The sequence below is a fragment of the Ambystoma mexicanum genome, chromosome 3p, assembly GCF_040938575.1.
Source record: "Ambystoma mexicanum isolate Mex_15411 chromosome 3p, UKY_AmexF1_1, whole genome shotgun sequence".
In the NCBI taxonomy this organism is placed as follows: domain Eukaryota; kingdom Metazoa; phylum Chordata; class Amphibia; order Caudata; family Ambystomatidae; genus Ambystoma; species Ambystoma mexicanum.
In genome coordinates this window covers 168,700,332-168,706,365 of record NC_090925.1, presented here as the reverse complement: position 1 = coordinate 168,706,365, position 6,034 = coordinate 168,700,332, and positions in this window count along the sequence as shown.

The window sequence follows — 6,034 nt, the reverse complement described above, 5'->3', positions numbered from 1 at the left end:
AACAAACCAAAACCGCATTGTGTGGGCGATAGATCTTTACAAAGGACTAGTCACAAGTCAAGCAAGTAGGCCGATGCCTCTGATAAGCCAGTCGGCCTGGGGTGGGGTCACTCACAAGTCAGACAAACAAACCACTGCCTCCAGAGGTCCAGTAGGGCAAACTGAGCCAGGTGAACCGGCCCCAAACTCCAGAACGCTTCAGAGTCCCCGCCCTCTTGTGAAATTCCCCGATTTCGCAAACCCCCCTCCCTCTGCTTGCAGAAAGGGCTTTCGCGTTGAACTAAAAGGGCACAAGGTTATCCCTACTCCCAGTTTAACTTTATCTAATCGCCAAATGCAGAGGGAGGCTAGGCCAGGGGAAAAAAAACACTCGCTGAATCTGTCTGTTTCCCTTTTAATAGCAGGATTTTAGAAATAGTGAGTTAGGTAAAAAAAAAAAAAAAAAAAGCCGTGTTATCTACTATTGCACCCTTGGGTGGCATGCAAAGTAAGATGGTGCTGCTGCAGAAGCTGTCGTGCATGATGGTGGGATAGCTCAATGGGTTAACACACCTGCAGAAGAGGAGCGAGTGTGGCCAACTTGACAAAATGGTTTCGCAGGACACTTGCATAATGAGCAGTTTGTAGTGAGGACAGCACAGCACGGCACACACAGCACAAGAGAATAACAGCACCGTAGACTCTTATCTGCACCAGGCTCACCTCAGACCTGTTGGATTGCTCTCCAGGGCAAGTGCTGGGATTGCCAAGGTCTTCTGTGGCACAAGACATGCAGACCCCTACTCTGCCAATACATTGACATCATCAGAAGTGTGGTAAAACGAGGAGAGGGGTGCACTCCAGTTCCCTGCACAACCTTCTCAGCCAGTAGTGTTCTCCTCCGACCTGTTTCTGTGCTCTTACACGTCATCAGGGAGGCAGTCTTAACTTGCAGCTCACAACAAGTGCAGGTGATGTTAATCAATGATGATTTCTGCTGCAAGGGCTTCTGGTAGATGTAGTCATGAGGTTTAGCAAGGAAAAAGCTCACGCCCAATCCCACAATGGAGAAAGGGGGGAGTAGCCTGCAGTGAGGCACTCCAAAGCAGGGCATATGTCACCCCGGTGCAGCACCCTATCAGGTCTTGAAGATTCCACCCTTCACAATCCTGGAAATATGGTAAAACGAGGAGAGGTGCGCACTCCAGTTCCCTGCACAACCTTCTAAGCCATTAGTGTTCTCCTCCGACCGGTTTCTGTGCTCTTACACGTCATCAGGGAGGCAGTCTTAACTTGCAGCTCACAGCAAGTGCAGGTGATGTTGATCAATGATGATTTCTGCTGCAAGGGCTTCTGGTAGATCAGAAGTGTCATCACAGAAACAAAGACGTTTCCATGGGTACGCCAAGAGACAAATAACCTCTTTGTGTGCAAGATATGAATGGTCGCTATTATTAATATGACTCTATAGCATAGTAAACCATGGAAGAGGATTTTTTAATAGCAACAGCTGCAAATAGGATCCCTTCTTTGGATCCCACTTTTTGGCAGATAAGGCACAGTGAGTTTCATTGATGTGCCCAGGATCAGGCACTTTGCTGAAGATGTGAAGCCAGGATGTGGGATCGGTATGTGATGTTTAGTATGTTGTTAGGTTTAAATGTCATATAATTTTGTTTATATGTGTTACAGACCTTTGAGGTTTATTATGCTGTGTTCCATTCATGCATACACATTCCGAGAATTCCTGCATCCTAGGATTCTCTCGGAATGTGTATGTACTGCATGGTTTGAACTGGCAGACAGTTTGCCTTGAGTACCTTAAGCTGAAGGTGCGTCTGCTATCTGTGCATAGTTTAACTTAATATAAAGCCTTTTGTTAAACTCCTTACGGTGTTGGTCCTATCTCAACACTGGCGACGAGGACGATCCCTGCTTACACTCAGCTGTTCCCCGCCAGCAGCTGAGAAGGAAAGAAGAGGAAGGATAAAGCCAGCAGCACTTCCCTACTGAAGACTGCAGCACCCCGCTATGCCCTACGAGCGCCGCTCCTCCCTGCTTGGGAGTTCAGAACGGCGCACTCTCAGCATTTTGAGCCGGTGCACCAGGCAGCAGTTGCTGCCCCACATTCCAGGTCAGAGGGGGGTGCCCAAAAATAGGGGGTGGAGCTCACATTAGCATTGGAAAAGACTCCATACTCACGTTCATGACGGAGTGTGTGTGTATTCTCGTATGGGAACCACACAAGAGGTTTTATATATTTTGGGAAATGCTAAGGAAATCTCAAGGCCTCTAGGGGAAGTTTCCACCTGAAACAATTTGAAAGACTGCAAGTGGCTGCCCAGCAACTGGCACAGCCTTCTCGTCCAGAGTCCAAAAATGACAGAGTTTTGACATTCCATTTAGTTATGAGCATGATGGTCATGTAGATGAAGAGTATAGTAGGAATGCATATATACGCATAATGAATACAACACAGAAGGCATTGAATTTGTCAAATTGTTGGATATGTAGTCATGTTCCCTGCCATGCAGGAGATGGAATACCTATGTATGCTTTTGCGGTACCAGAAGTTGACAGTTGTATTTTTGCTTTGGATGAGGGTTCTCTCACTAGACAAGTATATGCCAAATACTTCTAGGTGCTTTACAATGAAATGGTCAGACATATCAGCAGGTATAGTTCATAAAATGAAACAGGAGGGAGTAACCTACTCTTCGAGAGACCTTGTAGGTCAGGCAAGGGTAGGGAAATTACCTCCACCCCCCTTGATGGTAACCAGAGAGTATTCAAGGAAGAATATTTGTTTCAAGGGAATGAAAGGAGAAACTATTTTGGGATGTAGCATAATATACGATCTTTCTAGGTATAGTAGGGGTATAGGTAAGATTGAAGGGTATGCTTATGTTTGTAATAAAAAGGCTTATCTATGGCTTCCCAAGAACTTTTTGGGAACATGTTAATTTGCAAGGATAATACCTGCTACTATGACTTATACCCCTAAAGAAATGTATACTAAACACAGGTATAAGAGAGAGACGAGGAAAGGGCTTTACCAATCAGACACTGATCTGGATATATTTATTAACATAGTAAAGGCAATGACACTCCCTGTAGGAATATTCCTGAACTCCCAAGAGGTACGCAGACTAAGTAGGGCAGTGGAGAGCATGATTAGTGAAACAGCTGATATTCTCACTAATATTACATATGAGATTAAGGCCATACAGTTAGTTGCATTACAGAATAGGTATGTGTTGGATGTGTTGACAGCAGAAAGGGGTGGAGTTTGCACTATGGTGGGTTCCCAATGTTGCATGTATATTCCCGATGCAAGTGAGGGAGTGTTGTCCGGGATATCCAGGTTACATAAGATAGCCAAGACAATCCACTATGAGGAGGGGGTCGGAGATAGTTGGTGGATGAAGTTACTGAAAGATCTTGGCTAGAAGATGCTAACCCCAATACTGGTAGTGATAGGATTAGTCCTGCTTTGCTGCCTATGTATACAATGTTCTCCAAAGCTTATTGGAGGTTGTATGGATTGCGGTAGCAGGACAGCCCGCAAGGTACAGGATACCCCCTCTCATCAGGAAAAGGAGCATTTGCAGATAATGTGGTTGAAGGAAATGGAGGATTTGAATAAGTTTGACATATAATCTTGCTTAATATGAGCAAAAGGGGCAAATTGTGGACACAAAATTAGTAAGGCCATGCACATATTGTAGCAAGATGAATCCTGTAGAGCCCCAGATTAGAAAAGGGTGATTACGTGCGACTAGGTAGTGTTGCAAAATTTGTTTTCTCGTTAATCAGATGTCAAATTCCAAGAAGAAGGGAAGGGCAGAGGGTGGTAAAGGCCTGGCACGACAGATACACGATAGTCATGAACAGCACAAGTGAATTCCCCGAAGAGGGCCCTTGCGATGTAGAGAACAGCGTAATGACTGTGCAGTTTTTGGCTTACCAGCTCACCCCAGGAGTGTGTTTACGAGGAACTCTTCTGCACGAAGGAGGGATGGGGGAGGAAGGTTACGTGACTAACTACAATGCTTATGTAAACTCCTTTTCTGTGCACATGCTAGAGATTGGAACCAATGATATTTGAAAATGTATATAAACCATGCAGACCTAATGCTTATCAGCTCACTTCCCCGTTCTCTCAAGGACGCTGAAGTCATGCCCTTCCATGGAAGATTGACGAATAAACCTTTGTGACTTGACCAGCCGTCTGAGTCTTTTTTGGAGTGGGGTCCCCTTTCACGGAAGTGAGGTAAGCGAAGGTGTACCCCCATAAGTGCCAAGTATAGTAAGTACTAGGGAGCAGTGAGTTGCAGTAAGTGGGTAAGTGCAGGCATACAGTGGGGGAGGTCACTGGTTGCTGCTGCAAGTGCTGTGTGTAGGCAGAAGCTGAGGCGATTGAGTGTGGGGTGCCAGGGCCCCGAGGACACATGAGGACTCTGGTCACCAATTGTAGCGACTGTGATGTTAGCAAAGGAGGGAAGAAGGGAAGGAGGAAGTGAAAAGGAAAGTCTTGAGGAGCTTCTGGAATTTGAGGAGGTCTGGCTCCAGACAAAGAGGAAGGAGGAGGCTGTTTCACAAGAGGGAGCCTGCTGAAGCAAGAGGTCGGCCTCCTGCCCTCTGTTCAGCGAAATGCTTCACACGCAGAGAGTTGGTACCAGAGGAACATAAAGGTCTAGAGGGAGAATATTTAGTGATAGCAATTTGCAGATAGCATGGTCTCTGGCCCCAGACAGCTTTGTGGATGATGCAGAAAGATTTGAATTGAATCCGTGCAGCAACCGGGAGCCAGTGAAGAGTTTTTAGGGCAGGAGAGTTCCAGTCCCTCGTCTTGAGGCCGAGGATAAGTCTTGCTGCCCTATTCTGGATTAGCTGGAGGGGTCCTAGAGAGGAAGAGGGTAGATTCAAGAGTATGCTGTTGCAGTAGTCACGCCTAGAGAGAACCAGAGCTCGGGTAACATTGAGCTTCTGAGGGAAAGTGAGAAAAGGGAGTATTCCTTTGAGAAGGAAGACTTAAAAATTGGACTTTTTGGCAACGTCTGGAATGTGAGGGAGGAAGGAGAGAGATGAGTCGAAGATGACTCCTAGGTTTTTGGCTTCAGATGAAGGAGAGGGGGAGAGCCCATAGAGGATGGCAAGAGTGAGGGGAAGAAAGAGAGAACAGAGGTCCCTATAGGAAGGATCTCAGTCTTGCTGGCATTGAGGCAGAGATCATTGGAGGTGCAGCAAGACTGGATAGCAGACAGGCAGTCCGGTATGATGGAGGAAGCCAGAGGGTCATCAGGAAGTTTGAAAAAGAGTTGAGAGTCATCTGTGTAGCACTGGAAGTTGGGGGAGAAAGGGGAGATGATGCGTGCCAGCGGAGCAAAGTAAGTATTAAAGAGCCATCGGAAGAGGTTGGAGCCCTGGGGGAGCACCACAGGTGGAGAAGGCGGTGACTGAGGAGAAAGTGTCCAGAATAACCTGGGACAGACAGTCAGTTAGGAAGGAGGTCAGCCAGTCCAGTGCCCACTCCGAGATACCCGATCCATTTTAAGAGGATGGAGTGGTTGATCGAGCCAAAGGCAGAGGAGAGATCGAGTAGAATGAGGACAGCTGGAGAGTTAGAATCCAGAGATGCAAGCAGAGCAGTTCTTCACAGGTGTTCAGAAGAGCAGTTTTCATGCCTATGGATGCTTGGAATCCAGATTAATGGTCGTGGAGACTGTCAACAAGTTCAGTGTGTGAGGTAAATTGGGGGAAGGTCAGCTTCTCCAGGAGTTTCCCAGGGAAGGGGTTCATAGAAATAGGGCAGTAGTTAGCTGGGCAAGTGGGGTCTGCTGAAGGTTTTTTCAGGAGGGGGTGCACAAGGGAGTGTTTGAGGGAGGAGGGGAAAGATCCAGTAGTGAAAGAGTGGTTGGGAAATCAGCAAGAGTGGAGGCAAGAGAGCCAATGTTGTCCTTGATGGTTCTGGAGGAGCAAGGGGAAACCTGTTTGGAGGAGACCTTCATAGAGCGGACAACTCTGGTGACCTCATCAGGTGAGACGGGAGCGA